The following is a 21065-nucleotide window of genomic DNA, read 5'->3' as shown; positions in this document are numbered from 1 at the left end:
CACTCTGCCATGTGCCACTTTCAGGTCTCCTCACACTGCTGGTGTGTAGAATTTTTTGACATAGGGTGCTGGCAGATTACGGGCCTCCCATAGCTGCTGCCAGGCCCCTAATCTGCCATAGGCCCCTATATACCGCCTCCTCATGCTGCTGCCAGGTCCAGAGTCTCTCATGGGTCCCTGTACGGCCTCCCATTGCTGCTGTCTCCATCGCCACACTCTGCCATGTGCCACTTTCAGGTCTCCTCACACACTGCTGGTGTGTAGAATTTTTTGACATAGGGTGCTGGCAGATTACGGGCCTCCCATAGCTGCTGCCAGGCCCCTAATCTGCCATAGGCCCCTATATACCGCCTCCTCATGCTGCTGCCAGGTCCAGAGTCTCTCATGGGTCCCTGTACGGCCTCCCATTGCTGCTGTCTCCATCGCCACACTCTGCCATGTGCCACTTTCAGGTCTCCTCACACACTGCTGGTGTGTAGAATTTTTTGACATAGGGTGCTGGCAGATTACGGGCCTCCTATAGCTTCTGCCAGGCCCCTAATCTGCCATAGGCCCCTATATACCGCCTCCTCATGCTGCTGCCAGGTCCAGAGTCTCTCATGGGTCCCTGTACGGCCTCCCATTGCTGCTGTCTCCATCGCCACACTCTGCCATGTGCCACTTTCAGGTCTCCTCACACTGCTGGTGTGTAGAATTTTTTGACATAGGGTGCTGGCAGATTACGGGCCTCCCATAGCTGCTGCCAGGCCCCTAATCTGCCATAGGCCCCTATATACCGCCTCCTCATGCTGCTGCCAGGTCCAGAGTCTCTCATGGGTCCCTGTACGGCCTCCTATTGCTGCTGTCTCCATCGCCACACTCTGCCATGTGCCACTTTCAGGTCTCCTCACACACTGCTGGTGTGTAGAATTTTTTGACATAGGGTGCTGGCAGATTACGGGCCTCCCATTGCTGCTGCCAGGCCCCTAATCTGCCATAGGCCCCTATATACCGCCTCCTCATGCTGCTGCCAGGTCCAGAGTCTCTCATGGGTCCCTGTACGGCCTCCCATTGCTGCTGTCTCCATCGCCACACTCTGCCATGTGCCACTTTCAGGTCTCCTCACACACTGCTGGTGTGTAGAATTTTTTGACATAGGGTGCTGGCAGATTACGGGCCTCCCATTGCTGCTGCCAGGCCCCTAATCTGCCATAGGCCCCTATATACCGCCTCCTCATGCTGCTGCCAGGTCCAGAGTCTCTCATGGGTCCCTGTACGGCCTCCCATTGCTGCTGTCTCCATCGCCACACTCTGCCATGTGCCACTTTCAGGTCTCCTCACACTGCTGGTGTGTAGAATTTTTTGACATAGGGTGCTGGCAGATTACGGGCCTCCCATAGCTGCTGCCAGGCCCCTAATCTGCCATAGGCCCCTATATACCGCCTCCTCATGCTGCTGCCAGGTCCAGAGTCTCTCATGGGTCCCTGTACGGCCTCCTATTGCTGCTGTCTCCATCGCCACACTCTGCCATGTGCCACTTTCAGGTCTCCTCACACACTGCTGGTGTGTAGAATTTTTTGACATAGGGTGCTGGCAGATTACGGGCCTCCCATTGCTGCTGCCAGGCCCCTAATCTGCCATAGGCCCCTATATACCGCCTCCTCATGCTGCTGCCAGGTCCAGAGTCTCTCATGGGTCCCTGTACGGCCTCCCATTGCTGCTGTCTCCATCGCCACACTCTGCCATGTGCCACTTTCAGGTCTCCTCACACACTGCTGGTGTGTAGAATTTTTTGACATAGGGTGCTGGCAGATTACGGGCCTCCCATAGCTTCTGCCAGGCCCCTAATCTGCCATAGGCCCCTATATACCGCCTCCTCATGCTGCTGCCAGGTCCAGAGTCTCTCATGGGTCCCTGTACGGCCTCCCATTGCTGCTGTCTCCATCGCCACACTCTGCCATGTGCCACTTTCAGGTCTCCTCACACACTGCTGGTGTGTAGAATTTTTTGACATAGGGTGCTGGCAGATTACGGGCCTCCTATAGCTGCTGCCAGGCCCCTAATCTGCCATAGGCCCCTATATACCGCCTCCTCATGCTGCTGCCAGGTCCAGAGTCTCTCATGGGTCCCTGTACGGCCTCCCATTGCTGCTGTCTCCATCGCCACACTCTGCCATGTGCCACTTTCAGGTCTCCTCACACACTGCTGGTGTGTAGAATTTTTTGACATAGGGTGCTGGCAGATTACGGGCCTCCTATAGCTGCTGCCAGGCCCCTAATCTGCCATAGGCCCCTATATACCGCCTCCTCATGCTGCTGCCAGGTCCAGAGTCTCTCATGGGTCCCTGTACGGCCTCCCATTGCTGCTGTCTCCATCGCCACACTCTGCCATGTGCCACTTTCAGGTCTCCTCACACTGCTGGTGTGTTCAATTTTTTGACATAGGGTGCTGGCAGATTACGGGCCTCACATTGCTGCTGCCAGGCACGTAATCTGCCATGGGCCCCCGTACCGACTCCTCATGCTGTGACGTTGCAACAAGGTGGAATTCAACCCTACATATGTTAGACCGCCTTTACGAACAGCGAAAGGCCATCACAGATTTCCTGATGTTAAAAGCGGATAAAGGTACTCCCTGTGTAACTTAGATGTCAGCCATTGGCAGCTCATGCGTGACACCTGCGCTTGCTCAGGCCCTTTGAGGAGGCCACGCTATTCGTGAGTCGGCAGCACTATGGGATGAACGACGTCATTCCTCTGTTGCATGTCCTGGAACAAACGCTGTTAACAATGGCTGGTCAGGGTGCGGTAGACGTGGCGCACAGATCTCAACGCCACATGACCCCTGTGGGGGCAGGACAGGAAGAAGAGGAGGAGGTAGAGGAGGACATTGGTGCTCAGGAATTATTGAGTGAAATGGGTGGTTTTTCCACTCAGCGGACAGGAGTGGAAGAGCAGGAGCATCTGGTAGAGGAGGAGGAGGAGACAGAGGACCCAGACGCACCGTGGCAGTATGCTGTGGAGATGGAGGTAGGGAGTCCCTCGCATTCCTTGGCACAAATGGCCCATAGCATGCTCGCTTGCTTGCGTACCGACAGCCGAATAATAACCATCAGACAGAGGGATGACTTTTGGCTGTCCACCTTGTTGGACCCTCGCTACCGTTCAAAAATGGTGGCCTTTTTCACACCTGCTGAGAGGGAGGCCAAAATAACGTACTATAAAAACCACCTATGTAGTCAGCTGGTCTCTGCCTTTCTGCGCCAACGTCCATCCTCAGACACTGTGGGCCCTGTGCGCTCGCGTTCCGCTGCCATGGCAGCAGGGGAGGGGTGGGGTGGTAGGAGCAGTGGCAGCTCCACCAGCAGCGGCTGCCTCAGTCTGCAGTCGATGATGAGTAGCTTTCTTCACCAGCGCAGTGAGGAAACTACTAACCAGCCGCAGCAGCAGCAGCATCAGGTGGACCTGGAGCAGAACCTCAAACAACAGGCTTAGGCCTACTTGGACAGCACCCTGCCAACCGAGGTAGACAATCCCCTTGACTACTGGGCAACAAAACTTGACCTTTGACCCCAACTAGCTGAATTTGCCCTTGAAAGGCTGTCATGCCCGGCCAGTAGCGTGGCATCGGAGCGCGTGTTTAGTGCGGCAGGAGGTATTGCAACTCCGCGGAGGACACGACTGTCCACCCAAAGTGTGGAGAGACTCACGTTTGTGAAAATGAATCAGGCGTGGATTAGTCTGGATTTCAAACCACTAGTTCCTGACACAACTGACTAAATCCGCCATGAATCATGCCCCAAACATGTGCCACTTTCAGGTCTCCTCACACACTGCTTGTGTTTTCAATTTTTTGACATAGGGTGCTGGCAGATTACGGGCCTCCCATAGCTGCTGCCAGGCCCCTAATCTGCCATGGGCCCCTATATACCGCCTCCTCATGCTGCTGCCAGGTCCAGAGTGTCTCATGCCATGTGCCACTTTCAGGTCTCCTCACACACTGCTGGTGTGTTCAATTTTTTGTCATAGGGTGCTGGCAGATTACGGGCCTCCTATAGCTGCTGCCAGGCCCCTAATCTGCCATGGGCCCCTATACCGCCTCCTCATGCTGCTGCCAGGTCCAGAGTCTCTCATGGGTCCCTGTACGGCCTCCCATTGCTGCTGTCTCCATCGCCACACTCTGCCATGTGCCACTTTCAGGTCTCCTCACACACTGCTGGTGTGTTCCATTTTTTGTCATAGGGTGCTGGCAGATTACGGGCCTCCCATTGCTGCTGCCAGGCCTGTAATCTGCCATGGGCCCCCGTACCGCCTGGTCACGCTGCTGCTGGGTCCACAGTGTGACATGGGTCCTTGTACCGCCTCCCATTGCTCCCACTGCATGTGCCACTTTCAGGTCTCCTCACACTCCTGCTGGTTTCCATTTTGTCATAGGTTGCTGTATGGCCTCCCATTGCTGCTGCCTCCACCGCCACACTGTGGCTCCAAACACTGGTTTTGGCCCCGTGACTCCCCAAATGAGTGAAGTGTGCGGTGATTCTAAGATCGACGGCACTCATCTGCATGTCATACTGAGTGACAGTATTATTTCTCTTCCCCAGCAGACTCCAAGGGCATTTAAATTAAAGGTACAGTGTTCTGCACTAATATTAAGTCTCTCTGAAGCCTAGAAACACCCTTTTTTAAGTTAAATTCACAGCGAATTTATTCGACTCGAATCGAATATTGTCCACGAATTCGCCGAATCAGTCGAATCGAATTTTTCATTTCTTCGCTCATCTCTAATTATGAACATATAATCAGTGCCTATAAGAAATGTATCTGTATTGCACATAGTAGCCAAAACATTATTTTATATCTGACACCTTTTACTTTATTATTTTGCTGATCTCTACCTGTGTAGTTCAGGTTATGAACAATTTTTTTTTATGATGCCTACTGTAGACGGGACATGAAATATGAAAATTAGAGAATTTATTTTCATATGCCCATAACATATGTGAAGAGTGATGCCCTCTCAATAACATTTCACTATGTTAAATGATATTACCGCATCAATTATTGTCAGAATCATCTATTGTAGTAACTTGTTGCCTGCGTTATATGCAGGGATACTACTAAACGATACTAGAAATCAATCCAAAAGAACAAACGAAACCAGCGCTCAAATCTTCATGCAGACTAGAAGGAATTCTCAATTGCAAACTTTGAGGTGCAATCTCAATGGGAATTCTTGATACTGGTGAACAGAGCTCTGAAGAAGGGAGTTTGTCTCCCGAAACGCATTAGCCTATCCCTATAAGGGTTCAGTATTCCATTGGACTGACATTATGGACTACCTGCTCTGTTTTTATTCTCTTTTGGTTTGTGAGTATATATCTATATGTTGTTTTTTGTTTTAATAAATACGTGGTGTACCATGGTAATGCACGATGAAAGTGCTCCCTTGTTTGCTTTTGTTCACCGATACTAGAAATCAGACAGGAGCTGAAATAGTCATAGGAGATGACTACATGAGACTGTACTCATGTACTGGTGGCACCCTTCTGAACGCCTTACCACCCGTAATCTTTTTATCTGTAATAATCAATACCTTTCAGGAGGTATTTAAAGTTAAAAAAAAAATACATTGAAAATGTCTTTCTTTGTTCCCCCAACTTCCATAGCTGCCATTAGCCCTTGCATGAGGTCAATAACACACATCCTAATAAGGCCCAGTACACACAATTAAAGTGGTTCTAAAGCCTGGACATTTTTACCTTAATGCATTCCCTGCATCAAGGCAAGAAATGTCCCAGTGTTTGTATTGCCTCCCACCCCCCTTTATACTTACCTGAGTCCTATCACAATCCAGTGGCATGCCCGCCTGTAGCATCTATGTCACTCCTCTCTGCTCACAGAGGCAGCAGTGGGTGCCATTGGCTCATGCTGCTGTCAATCAAATCCCAAGAGCAGAGAGCAGGGGTGGGGCTAAGCTGTGCTGCATGTGTAAATAGACAAACACAAACCAGCTTGGGATTGAGCCCTCAGGTGTGCTTCCATAACAAGCAGCTTGCTATGTGGGCACACAAAGAAGAACCAAGAGCGCCCACGAGGGACCCCAGAACCCAGAAGAGGAACTTTGGGGCTGCTCTGTGCACAACCATTGCACAGAGCAAGTAAGTATAACATGTTAGTTGGTGCTTGTTCCTGTCTATGGCTGCCCTGAGCATAACCACCCCGCTCAGGATAGATAAGTCAGCTAAGCCACTGCAGGAGATTTGACAGACAAATACCAGATAAACTGCGTACCCAGTATTGTTATGATTTAGCCCATATAATAAATACAGCCCTGATTGCAAGATACAGTATTTCAGATAGTACATGTTGTGTTTAAGGAGTATGCTGATTGGTTGTTACACAAAAGCTTTTTGGGGGAATCCTACAAATGTGTAATGATTTATAGACTGTGAAAAGAAAATACTTGTGCTATATTTACCCTTGCTTTCTGCTGTAACTTACTTTTTAATAGTTGGCTTAAAAACTGAAAATGACTGTAAACAGACGTCACTATGTAACCAAAGACACAATAACCCAAGTTGGCACTGCTGCTGTCCTCTTTATTTACCAAGCCAAGGGAACACACAAGTTCATTGAAATCTTATCTATGATGTGAAAACATATACACTTTCTTCCTTACCGGAGAACCACAGTGTAACACAGCGTTCTGATACTGATCAAGTCATTGTATACCTGCTGGTGCCAGTTTAAATAGAATTGGTGGAGTGCTACAAACGAGGGATCGAAATGTTTGTTATACTCTCAAAATATGCTTTGATAGTATACATTTTGAATCTGTACTTCTAATAAGAAATATTGACTGAACTTAGTAAAAATACATGAAGCATAAATATACTTTTATTACTGGAAGATGCATCAGGGTTACATTGCTAGAGACTTTGAAAGGCGGAGGAGTAATTTGGCAGTTTTGTGACTGGGGCACAAGAAAGGTAAAAATATGGTACAAACCTGAGCCTTGAAAAACTCAGCAGGTCCTTTCCTAGCTCATGTTTTCATACAGGAAGTACTGCGATGTAATGTACCTTCATGATAACACCTGGTGCTTTAGTCGTTTTTTGATTAATTCATGCAGTTGTAAGGGAAGTATAACAAAGAAGATCTGCTCCACTTCCATTGTCCTCTGTTCTGAAGAAGAATACCAGTGCTAGGAAAGGTTTCCATGACCAAATCTGGATGATCCTAGGATTCGAAAAAACCTAACTTGTTCCAACTTTAAAAAAGGGTCTTCATCTTAGTTATGATTAAGGCCTTGTTCACACAGATATCCTTAACCTCCTTGGCGGTATGATTCTTTCCGATTTTTTGTGCTGAAAGCGGTACCATTTTTTTGCATGGAAATATGTAGTTTTTTATTGTAGGCTGTAATTTTTAGGAATAACTCACTGAAATCTGTACGAACAAGAGTCTATTAAACATTCCGGATATAAAAAAATTTGAAACACGAAATCATAAATTATAATTTAATAAATAATCATAAAAAATAATAATATAATAATAATAAATTTAATTCAATAATAGAATCAAACCAAAAACACTGAAATTTGAAATACAGAGGCAAATTCGCACATCGCTGAGCAAAGTCGCAAAATCGCTTTCAGTGTCTGATGACAAATTTCCCCACGAATCATTATCACTCAATTCTGCAAGTGGTTCTGATTTACTATCGCTGTTCTAAAACCGCTTTTGACGTAAAGGGACGCTTTTTGGACGCCATGGACTTTTCTAAGTTTCCAGGCAGAAAGAACATTCAAAATGCAGGCAGGGCACAGGACAAAGCAGTAGGGACAAAATATATTTGAAATGCATTGAAACAGCAATAACAGCAAAAATGAAATTTTTAAAAACTTTCACATTTCCCACCGGTTCCGGCACCCGTACGTCCCGATGTCACAGGGACAGGAACACAGAAGCCGGATGCCGGCATCGGCTGGAGGAGATGGCTGGGGATGCTGCAAGGGACACATCGCGGGAGCGAAGGACAAGGTAAGTGCTGCAGGGACCCCCCAGAGCAACGCCGCATGGTAAGCCCAAGTGTAGCTCGGGGTTACCGCTCTTGGTATAGAAATTTTACCCCGAGCTACACTCGGGATTACCGCTAAGGAGGTTAAAGGAGAAGAATAGCCAAAGCCCTTTTGGCTGTACTTTTCCTGTGGATCTCAGGAGTGCAGTTCGTTCTGCACTCCTGTGACCCGTTATAAGCTGACCGCGAGCTGAAGCCCGTTGTCGGCTGACGTCACTCAGCTGGTCCAGGCTGGGGAAAGATCCTGACTTTAATATTGGGATTCACCCCAGAGTTTGGAGTCGCACCTGGCTCAGCCTCTCAGCGATCTGCTGGGAACCTGAGCCAGTCATTCCCTTCCCCTCCACAGCCCAGCACTCGAGTGAGCTCGGGAGGGGGGGCAGAGCAGACAGCAGTGACAGTCACTGCTCTCTGTTCAGAACAGCTGTGAGAACTCAGCAGTCATGTGATCACCTTTAGAGCCATCGGGAGACAGATGCAGCATCAGGCCGATGCTGCATCTACCTAGGTATATATGATTTGGGGAAAAAAAGGAATTCCCATGCTTCTCTTTTAAGCACGTGCCTTGGAAAGGGCCAACTGTGTTTTTTCATATTGGAATGCACAGGTGTTCCTTGCATCCCCATGCCGGCAGTCCCATTCATGTCAATTGGGACATAGTGCCTGCATAGACACAGCTGCTGCTTCCAATTTGACAGCCAGGCAGATGAGTGGCCCAAATGTACATTGTCTTTACATCTGCACTCACACGGCTGTCAAATTGGGAGTAGTAGCTTGGCTGTGTCCATGTAGCTGCTGTGTCTCAATGGGACTGCATGTATAAGGATACATTGAACACTTGTGCATCCCTGTTCAAGGTAACACAGCCCTTGCACAGATGTACACATTACTACTCCCATGTGAACAAGGCCTAAGACCCTTTTTTAGGGTTGAAACATGTTAGTAGATGTAGGCTTTTAGTTGTATACCTTTGTATGGCTAAACCACATTTTTTTGGAACCTTAGACTGTGTGCGAGATATATATCCATATATACTTCGCATTTGTTTGGGACGGCAGGGACAGATTTAATAAACTGGACATAAACTAGCTCTCATTGGAGAACTGGCTGTCATGTATCTAAGAAAGCATTCCTGAGAAATGCAGAGCAACACCTCTGCATAATTGCCATAGAGGAGTTGGAAGCTGCTGCACAACATGACAGCTGAGCACGGTAGCCAAGGAGTGAAAGGATAATGTAGGTGCTAAAATGAAAGGGGAAACAAAGCAGAAATCAACCAACATGGAAGACAAAGAATAGAAGGGCATATAAATGAACAAAGAAAAAAAAAAAGGATTATGAGCATAGTGTGAAACAAAATGAAGCGTGACTCAAAAGGCAAAAGAGAAAACTATTCGTTTTTTACTTAATTTTCTAGTATTTAGTAATTAGTAGTATTATAGACTGTTCTGGATAGTTCTGATCATTATAGGTTTGCACATACATACATTTACTTCTTTCCTTTCTTCCTCAGGTAAATATGAAATAATGCTTATTGTATCTTATACATTTGTGTTTATTAAAATCTTACAAATTTTAAGCTTCTTAATAAAAATGTATTTACATATATACAAAATAACTGCAATAAATAAATATATATATACATACATAAACAAAAACAAGCTTAACAGCTTCCCGTCCGCCCTATAGCCAAAATACTGCTACAGGGCGGCACGAGTATGCAAAATCACGTATATATACATGATTTTGCATTTCCGGGTACGGGACGCACGCGGGGTGAGCGCGTGCCCTACCCGCAACACCATTCGCGGCTGTCAATCATTACTCGCCAGCACCCGGTGATTGCCGAGGATGTTCGACAAAACAAACAAACAGTTCTCCCTGTTAGCTCATGCACTCTGCTTTGCATGGCTGTGCACAGCACAGTTATACAAATCAGTGTGCTTACAGTGAAGCACAAACACACAGCCCCATAGTAAAAAAAACTCCAAGCACACAGTTAACCCTTTGATCACCCCTCATGTTAACCCCTTCCTGCCCAGTGCCATTAGTACAGTGTCAGTATTTTTCTTTTGGCATTGATCTTTTTTTTAGCACTGATCACTGTATTGGTGTCAGTCAGTTCCCTCCAGTGTCAGAATGCCCTCTGCACTCCCGTTATAAGTCTCTGATTGCTGCCATTACTAGTAAAAATAAGAAAAAAAATACAAAATTTTAGTATGTATACCGCCATTTGTAAACACTATAACTTTCAGGTAAACCAATTCATTTACACGTATTGGAATTTTTTTTTTCCAAAGACATTTAGCAGAATACATTTTGGCTAAAATTTCTTTTTTATAGGACAAAAATAAAAACCACATAGGTGATAAAATACCACCAAAATAAAGCTCAATTCGTGGGAAAAAAGGATGTAAATTTAATTTGGATGCAGAATTGCATGACCACGCAATTGTCAGCGCCATAACACAAAAAATGGCCTGGTCAGGAAGGGGGGTAAATCCTTAGGAGGGAAAGTGGTTAAATTAGCCTAGGATATAAAAAACAGAAAGGTTTTTATTTTGCCAAAAAAACTCAAATAGATCTATATACAAAATAAACATATTTTTATTATTTTTATTATGATCATTATTATAATTATAAATTATATTACCACAACAAAACCCTACCTCAACCTAAACACAAACCCAGACTAAGAAGGTTTTAAACATTTAACCCATGCATGCAGCATTTCCAAAAATCTGATCATATTAAATCTAGGGAGTGTAAAACGACAGAAAGAAAAACTGCAAACCCAGAGACAGATAGCAGCTACATAGACCTGACATTCCTCCACACCTTTGTCCAGGCCTTCCTTTGTTTCAGCCAGCAGTTGAAGCTTGTGCATGTTGTCCTCTGTCTACTTTGCTGTAAAAGGAGAGAAAGTTACTGAAAAGAAATACCTACTACTTTGCTTTCTCCTTTGAAATAAATAAATAGTATTCTGCAAATCCTGTCATGTAATACTTGGTTATTTGTTAAAGAAAGATTGTATACATAGTTAAACAAAAGAGAAATGCGCTAAAACATAATTTAAAAAATAAAAATAAATTTGACCCAAACTAACCATTATAGTTTCCAATTTGCAGAGTAAAAAAAAACAGGAGGCATTGAAATGAAAAAAATTTTATTGCTCAGCCCAACTAAGACAAAAAATGGTAGTAAAGTAATACCTAACCTGTGGTCGAGCTTCAACTATATCTTTTTAGTTCCATTATTTTTATTATTATCAGACTATGAACATTTGTTGCAATTATGTGGCCCATACCAAATTCGTATAATGTTATTGGTAACAGTTAGACATGTGCATGTCAGAAATTTCTGTTTCATTTCGGATACATTTGTTCATTCAAGAATTTCATTTTGTCATATTTGATATGTTGAACCGGTTCATTTTTGAAATTTGTTTCATATCTTCAGCATTCATTTTGTATATTTGTTGGTCTGGGTGGATTCAAACAAATTATGCAGCTACAGTATATATTCTATTCTATTGTAGTCTAGTCTATTTTTCTATTCTATCTTTTTCTTTTGTTTTATTATCTTATATCCTATTTCTTTACATTCTGTTCTATCCTATTGTTTTATTATGCTCTATTCTATTCTTTTTTATTCTACTTGGTTTTATTCTACTCTATTTTTTTTTTTCTATTTTGTTCTATAAAGCAGCATAAGTAGGAGTTATCATCTTAACTTTTATACCTTACTGTATTGCAATATGTTTCCATTTTTAATTCAAATTAATTTTCAAACTCAAATTCATTTTCAAATTCGGATAATTCGCTTTGTTATAGTTTTTTCCAGATTCATTGAAATTTGTTACAATACATCTGAATAATGAAAATTTTGTCCTAATTCGTAAAATAATAAATCACACATGTCTAGTACACGTAAATTCTAATACTGAATAATTCTATAGGTCTGATCCTATACTGAATAGGGTCAGCTGTGGTGAGGGTGACGCGAATATACATGTCAAATCAGGTATTAGTTTAAACACTGATCCAAAAACACCTAAGGCTCTTTCAGCCCAATTCTAAGGCTTTTTGAAGCTGCTTAGCTCTATACAGACATTTCTAGGAATCTACCTGTTATACCCATAGCAATTGTTCTGCTTTTATTCTACAAAGTATCTTTATGAAACATTTATTTTCAAATAATTAAATTCTTAGCATGTACAGTTGTGACCAAAATTATTCAACCCCCAATGCTGTAAAGGGGTTTAGGGACTATAGTGTACATTTGGAATTGTATTCAGAATCAAATCCTACAAGGACGTTGTAACTACCCAAATGCAACTAAAATGACATCAATTGTTTATGTAATACAGTAGTAAATGGTTCTTATGTGGTTTCTTCATTGCCACAATTATTCAACCCCTTAAAGACTACCACTCTGAAGAACAGAGGTTCATACAGGTGCTTTCCATCAGGTATTGAAAACACCTGTGGATGTCACCGAGCAGCAATCAAGCATAATAAGCACCAATTAGGCAGCTTTAAAATGACTGTGATACTCAGCTCCTTCTAGACATTTACTGGTGTGGTTACAAACATGGTGAAGGCAAGAGAATGGTCCAGGAAGACAAGAGAAGAGGTGATTTCTCTTCACAGGAAGGGCAATGGCTATAAGAAGATTGCAAAGATGTTAAACATACCAAGAGACACCTTAGGAAGCATCATTCGCAAATTCAAGGCAAAGGGCACTGTTGAAACGCTACCTGGTCGTGGCAGAAAGAAGATGCTGACTTCGACTGCTGTGCGCTACCTGAAGCGTAGAGTGGAGAGAAGTCCCCGTGTGACTGCTGAGGAACTGAGAAAAGATTTGTCAGATGTGGGTACAGAAGTTTCAGCCCAGACAATAAGACGCACACTGCGTAATGAAGGCCTCCGTGCCAGAACTCCCAGGCGTACCCCCTTGCTGTCTCCAAAGAATAAGAAGAGTCGACTGCAGTATGCCAAAAGCCATGTGGACAAACCACAAAAGTTGTGGGATAGTGTTCTGTGGACTGATGAAACAAAATTAGAACTGTTTGGGCCCATGGATCAACGCTATGTTTGGAGGAGGAAGAACAAGGCCTATGATGAAAAGAACACCTTGCCTACTGTGAAGCATGGTGGAGGGTCAATCATGCTTTGGGGCTGTTTTGCTTCTGCAGGTACAGGGAAGCTTCAGCGTGTGCAAGGTACCATGAATTCTCTTCAGTACCAGGAGATATTGGATGGAAACGTGATGCAGTCCGTCACACACCTGAGGCTTGGGAGACGTTGGACCTTTCAACAGGACAATGATCCCAAGCATACCTCCAAGTCCACTAGAGCATGGTTGCAGAGGAAAGGCTGGAACATTTTGGAGTGGCCATCGCAGTCACCAGACTTAAATCCGATTGAGAACCTCTGGTGGGACTTAAAGAAAGCAGTTGCAGTGCGCAAGCCTAAGAATGTGACTGAACTGGAGGCCTTTGCCCATGAAGAATGGGCGAAGATACCCGTAGATCGCTGCAAGACACTTGTGTCAAGCTATGCTTCACGTTTAAAAGCTGTTATAACTGTAAAAGGATGCTGTACTAAGTACTAAGATTGAATGTCACTTGGGGGTTGAATAAAACTGATAATGCTGTGAGCACAGAAAAGACATTTGTGGTTATTTCATTATAACTGTTATGTTATATTTGTCTGACCTACAAGTGCCTCTTTAATGTAAATGTAAGCAAGATGACTGAATGATCAAAAGCAATGTCAAACTGGCCAAAACACTCAATTTCAGTGGGGGTTGAATAATTTTGGTCACAACTGTATTGCTGTATTTCTGTCAAAAGAACTAAGACTGGACCAGGGGCGGACTGACAACTCATGGGGCCCCCAGGCAATAGGGGATCATGGGGCCCATATGTCCTTGCCCAAACTCAAAAAAGCCTATGAAAAAGGTACCAGGGGCATCTCATGGGGCCCCCTACTGAACCGGGGCCCTCGGGCAGTGCCCAAGTTTTCAAATGGTCAGTCCGCCCCTGGACTGGACCTTAATAGGGCAAAACATCTTCCCAGAATTGATAGAATGTTCCATAAGGAAAGTAAGGTTCATCAGAGCCTTTCAATGGCCCAGAGAAGAAACCCTGCATGGAATAAGAATTAACACTTTATTTTGTAAGCTCCTTTGTCAAATGTCAACAATTACTAGCATGAATTTTTTTTATAGAAGTATTTCTGTTGTTGAACTAGACAAATCAGAAGGTATAAACCCCAATAATTCAATCAGTGGGGGATATTGTAAGGCATAAAAAGTTTTACAGTGAGGATCTTCCACATTGGAAGGCATCTTTCACACTAGCAGTATCTCTTACTGACCCAGTGCAAAACATTTTGGCCATGGGAATGTGTACTGATCCAAGCGGCACTGTTTCTTGTAGGTGGATGGTAAGGGGAAGGGGGGCGGTAAAACACAGATCAACCGCCTGATTCTACTGCCCCATGGCCAGTCATGTGAAAGGAGCTTTAGTCCTTAAAGCAGTAAATAATGGTGGTGAAGCGCTAATATATAAATCTATTGATATATATTTATACACAAAGTGCTGGATGCGTGATATTTCAAGTGATAAGTGCAAAAACACGGTCCCAACACAAGGTGCAAAAACACACATGTGCAAAAAAGTCCATGCAGAAGTAGTAAATATATGTGCTTCAGTTGTCACTCCACAAAATTATTTCTGTGCTTATGCGACACACAGGTGGATCGATATCCATAAATGGCCAGATTGCCCTCTCACCTCCTTACCATGACCCCTCAGGGCCACAACGCTTTGTACAGCAACACACTCCACACCATGCGACTTTACATGAACCCGGCTCCAATGGCTCCGCAGTTGTAATTCTCCCTTCTAATGGCAGTCACCGCAGCATAAACTCTTAGGTATACACCATTTATACCCAGGCCATATAGGAGTAAACAAAAGAGACCTCCATAGTGCAACTCTTATTTATTTCTTATCAGAAAAAACGCCAAATGAACACTCACGGTATGCTGGTTCGAAAAGAGCAGTTTCCCATGTGTTATGGGTGTATTGGAGTCAATGAGAGTAATAAGATGGCGCCATACCGGAAGTGCCGCCCCTGAATCTACCCATCAACTAACTACGATCAATGGGTAGATCACGTTCGACGGGTTTGCCGACCCTGGAATAGGTGCACTGAAATTTTAAACTAAACATTCCCAAATGCTGCCATGCAGTATAAAGCCCATTTGATACTAACATGTCCACTGAGAATAAAGTATGTGTGTCTATTTGTAAGGGACCTGAGCAGAACAATTTACATTTTAAGGTCCTGGTCTCTGTGTCATAGGACTGGTAACTGTAAAGAAACAGAGAGCTGCCTTAGTGCAAAACAACAGATTGTTCTGACAAACACATGAATTATCTGCTATGCCACATATTTTTTAATTAAGATTTAAAAAAAATAGCAAAGGTAAGTTCTACATGCATCTCCTTAAATTCAGCATCATTCTTCCATAAAATAACCTTGTGTGTGGTGATTAGGTGACGGTCTGTCTAAGGAAAGATATCTGACTTCTGTTAAATCCACTAGAAGAGTAAATGGCCTAACCATACTGATTCCATAAATACTATATATTTACACAGTTTATAGAGCATGTGTGTATACAGTATATGCAATATATTAGACAGAAATGGAGATTATGATGTTTTCTGTTCTGAGTTGTTTTTTGAGGAACTTGAGATTTATATTTGTTTAGTATCCTAATTGTTCTTAATGTTCAAGGAGCGAATTAAAAGTCAATGAGAAGCGTAGGCAGTTTTAGTGAATGAGCAAACACCTTTAATGGGACATTAGGGAAAGTACCTGAGTAAACTCAGTGAAGTTCATTATAAAATACCAGAACATAAAGACAAAGGACAGCTCGTTAAGGACATCAAGCAACTGGTTTTGTATAGCCACCTAATGAAATTCATTTTAAATCATCAAACAAGTAATTAGTGTTTACTTTCAGGATGTAAAAGAATTCCGTGAAACAAAGGATACAGGGTCACAATGGTACTAAGAAGGAACCTGGTTGTAAATCCACGTTAGCCTATATTAGCCTATGTCATCACAGGCAGCTATATGACACATTTTAGGGTATGTCTTTCTACATTTGCAAAAATTCTCCTATCAAAGACACTTCCTCTCTTCTACACATTTTTCCCACTCTTTCCTGTTTACATAGTTCTGCGTTGTTACAAATTCCCTTGTGAAAATATATATCATCCCTCTGCTAAATATACTAGCTCATGGCCTCCTACCTCCTACCGCCTCTAACTTTTTTCTTCCATAATCAGTTTCTAAACTGATTATTTCATAAACAGCATGCTTCCTTCTAAACATCATTTATCATGGTCCATTTTTTGTCTGGAACTGGCTTTATTCTTTCAAACTTCACACTCCCTGCTTCTAACCTTCTCTTGAGTCCAACTCAGGGGCATACAAGAAAGGGTGACAACCCTGCAGCTGAAGTGAGTAAACATGGTCTCCCTACCCACATGGAAGAAAATATATTTGAAATATATTTAAAAAATATTCTTCCCAAATATATTGACATATATTTGAAATGCTACAATTTTGTCCATATTCAATATATTTCAATATATATATATATATATATATATATGTATTTATATATATATATATACCAGGGGCGGACTGACAACTCATGGGGCCCCCTGGGCAATAGGGGATCATGGGGCCCCTGTGTCCTTGCCCAAACTCAAAAAAGCCTATGAAAAAGGTACCAGGGGCATCTCATGGGGCCCCCTACTGACCCCAGGCCCTCGGGCACTGCCCGAGTTTCCAAATGGTCAGTCCGCCCCTGATATATACTGTATGTTGAAATGCGTTTTTATTACAAGATATATGAAAAATATTTTTTAAAATACATTTCAAATATACTGTATGTCTTTAAAAATACAAATCTACATTTTTGGAATGCATTTCCAACTATTTGTACAAATATATGTTAAAATGACTTTCTTATATGTTAAAAAAAATCTGAAGAATATATTTTAAAAAATATATATTTTTAAAAATATTTATTTTTTAAATATATTCTTCTATTCTTCAGATTTTTTTAACATATTAAAAAATTTATTTTAACAGATATTTTTACATATATCTGTAAATGCATTCCAAAAATGTAGATTTGTATTTTGAAAGACATACAGTATAATTGAAATGTATTTTTAAAAATATTTTCATATACTTTGCAATAGAAACACATTTCAACATATATATATTGAATATGGCCAAAATTGTAGCATTTCAAATATATGTCAATATGTTTGGGAAGAATATTTTTAAAATGTATTTCAAATATATTTTTCTTCCATATGGGTAGGGAGGAAAGTGTCTGTGAATACACCTTACTGGTAAGATCACCAGGCACAATTTAGAGCTGAACACCAGGAGTGATCTTACATTGGTCCAGCTGGGTTGCAATTAATCCTTCAAAGCTCATGTGCCCTGGGGCTACTGGGGATGCAGAAATTCACTGTAGTAGCCTACAGAGTAGTCCCTACAGCTCATATACTGTCAGTGCTGGTCTCAACCTGGTGCTGATTGAATGTCTTGTCTTCTGTATACTGATTGCTTGCTCAACAACTCCACTATTCGGAGAACATCTTGTATTCTGTATTCTTTTCAATGAATACATAGCATTTTCTCATTGGACAAAGCACAGAGGGAGGGCAGATGGCATCAAAATCTCTACCTCCACCAATCAAAGAACACTTTGTATTCATTGAAAAAAAAAAAGACAATCTCTAAATTGAGGAGATGTTCAGTAAGTGACCCCCCCCCCCCATGGTAAATATTCAGAAGGCCATTCACTTGAGCGGCAGCCAAAAGAGACCAGAACTGACTGTATGCAGCTCAGGCTATTAGAGTGAATTTCTGCACCCCTATACAGGATTAGATTAACCAAGCATGGATGTAAATTGAGAAAACAATATCATTCTTGGCGCTTAGCTCTTACTGAAAGCAGGAAATGCTTTGACTAGGACTGTGGACACCTAAACAATCTATATGACCTTTTTGACATCCCACTCCAAAAACCATGGTCCTTAACCACTTCAGCCCTGGAAGATTTACCCCCCTTCATGACCAGGCCATTTTTTACGTTACAGCGCAGCGTTACTTTAACACTGTCACTGTATTAAATGAAACTAGCTGTGAAGGGGTTAACATCTAGGGCAATCAAAGGGTTAAATATGTGCATAACTAGTGTTTTACTGTGTGCCATGTGCTGTTTTTACTAACACATGTGCTGGAACAACAATCCAGCACATCACTGGTGACAGGGCACAGCTCTGCCTTGTTTACAAGTCATGCTCCTCGGTGATCAATGGGTGCCGGCACTCATCCATTGGCAGGCAAGTGTTGATTGGCTTCTGCTGTGTCAAATCACAGCAGAACCAGCGCTCTGGAAGTGCAAAATCACGTTTTTATATAAGATTTTGCACAGAACGTCCGCCCTATTGCAGATTAACAAATAAGTTGCCCCCTTCTCCCCCCTTTTTGTCTCTATCAGTCTCCACTTTCTGGGAAGGCTTTTGCACAAAAGATTTTGAAGTGTGCCTGTGAGAATTTGTGACAATTCAGCCAAAAGTTGTGCTCAGTTACCAATGTTGGATGAGACAACCAGGCTCTCAATCAGTGCTGTAATTCATTCCAAAGGAGTACAATAGGGTTGAGTTCACGACTTTATTTAGGTCATTTGGGTTCCTCCACATCAAATTTGTTAAACCATGTCTTTATTGACCTAATTTTGTGTAAAAATGGTACACTCATGCTGTATCAAAAAGGTCCTTCCCCAAACCAATATCACAAGTTTGAAAGCCTAAAAATGTTTGTACTGTATACTGTAGCATTATCAGTACTCCTTACTAAAAATAAATTAAACTCAGTAAATTGGAGGGATGTCCAGGGCAGATGCTAGACTTTTTTGCACCCTAGACAAGACCAGCTACTTGGGCCCCCTCTACCCCCCCGGGCAAAAAAAGCCCCATAACATATAAACCACTTCTGTTGCGCACTATAGCAGAAATACTGCTACAGGGCGGCACGGGTATATATACATGATTTTGCAGTTCCGGGTGGGGAACATGTGCCATATCCACGCCACCATTCGCAGCCTCGGCTATCAATCACCGAGTCCCAGCTGGTGATTCCCCGCCGGCACCCGGCGATCTCCGAGGATTTCAGACAGAGGAGAGACCTGTATGTAAACAATACAGATATCTCCCCTGTCAGCTTCTGCACACTGCTTTGTATGGCTCTGCTATGCAGAGCCATGCAAAGCAGTGTGCTTACAGTGAAACACTAACACACAGCATTCATAGTAAAACAAAGCAGTGTGCTTACAGTGAAACACTAACACACCGCCCCCATAGTAAAACAGCACACAGCACACAGTTATCACTTTGATCGCCTCACTTGTTAACCCCTTCCTGCCCAGTGCCATTAGTACAGTGTCAGCGCTTTTTATTAGCCCTGATCACTGTATTGGTGTCACTGGGGATGTCAGTGACGCCAAGTCAGTTCCCCCCAGTGTAAGAATGCCCACCGTAGTCCAGCTATCAGTTGCTGATTGCCACCATTACTAGTAAAAAAAAAAAATCCAGTATCTATACCGCCATTTATAAATATTATAACTTTTACATAAACCAAATAATTTACTGTACACGTATTGGGATTTTCTTTTAGGAAAGACATGTAGCTGAATACATTTTGGACTAAATTTATGACGAAATTAGATTTTTTTTATTTTTTACTGGACATGTTTAATAGCAAAAAGTGTTTTATTTCTCAAAATTGTCGGTCTGTTTTTTTTTAACAGAGCAAAAAATAAAAAACGCGAAAAAAAGGACGTAAATTTTATTTGGGTGCAGCGTTTCATGACCGCGCAATTGTCATTTAAAGTAATGCAGCGCCGTAACGCAAAAAAATGGCCTGGTCAGGAAGGGGTGTAAATCCACTGGAGGGCAAGTGGTTAAATAAACAAAACATGAAAGTGCTAAATTTCTTCCAGTCTGACAGATCCAAAGCTGGAATTCCCCAGGCAATTGGGGGAGATAAACACTATGGCAATAGGCAGCCCACACAAACACAGAACACCAGAGGTGAGCGATCCCACACCTTGACAGATCTGACACAACTACACCACCACCAACACTGACACAGATCAGCAGGCCCAGCAGCAAAAGTAGTGTTGCCATGAGGGATGTTGCAAAGCTGCTAGAAGGTGATAGTGATAATAGTAGGAAATATATGAAGGGATGTGACTTAATTACAAAGGATTAGGAATCCTAAAAGAATACCTATATAAAAGGATGAGCTAAAATGAATATTAATTAATCATGTAGAGAATTTTAAAGTTATCAGCACTTCTACCATACCAATGGGAACAAATAGGGCTCATTCACACCTATGTGGTTTACTATTAGTGTTTTATTGCATGTCAGCACATACAGAAATTTTCAATTGTTAGATCACATCTATGAGTTGCATAGACATGCATTTGCCAAAAAAAAGTTTATGTTCATTTTCTGATTTGCTAAAGTGTACCATCAGTGTTTTTGGTAGGGATGTCAGCACATAACAATGCACCTGTACAAAGAAGTAAAAGATGCATGAAAACAAAGATGCATAAGTGTAAAGCCAAACGTTGGGGTTGGTTTACTAAAGGCAAATAGACTGTGCACTTTGCAAAGTGTAAATGCACTCTACAAGAGCAGTTACTACAGAGATTAGTTATTGTGCAGAAGCTCCGCTGACCATCATCCAATCATGTGTGTGCTAATATGCTGTTTGTTTTTATTTTCGCTGCACATGACTGGGTGTTTTTGCAAGTGCACAGTCTATTTGCCTTTAGTAAATCAACCCCATAGTGTTTTTGCTCTACATTGTAAAAGTCAAACTAAGGTC

This window comes from Staurois parvus, unplaced genomic scaffold (genome assembly GCF_062004578.1).
Source record: "Staurois parvus isolate SC_StPar_1 unplaced genomic scaffold, SC_StPar_1.0 ptg001432l, whole genome shotgun sequence".
Lineage (NCBI taxonomy): Eukaryota > Metazoa > Chordata > Amphibia > Anura > Ranidae > Staurois > Staurois parvus.
Note: the sequence above shows the minus strand (reverse complement) of the source record.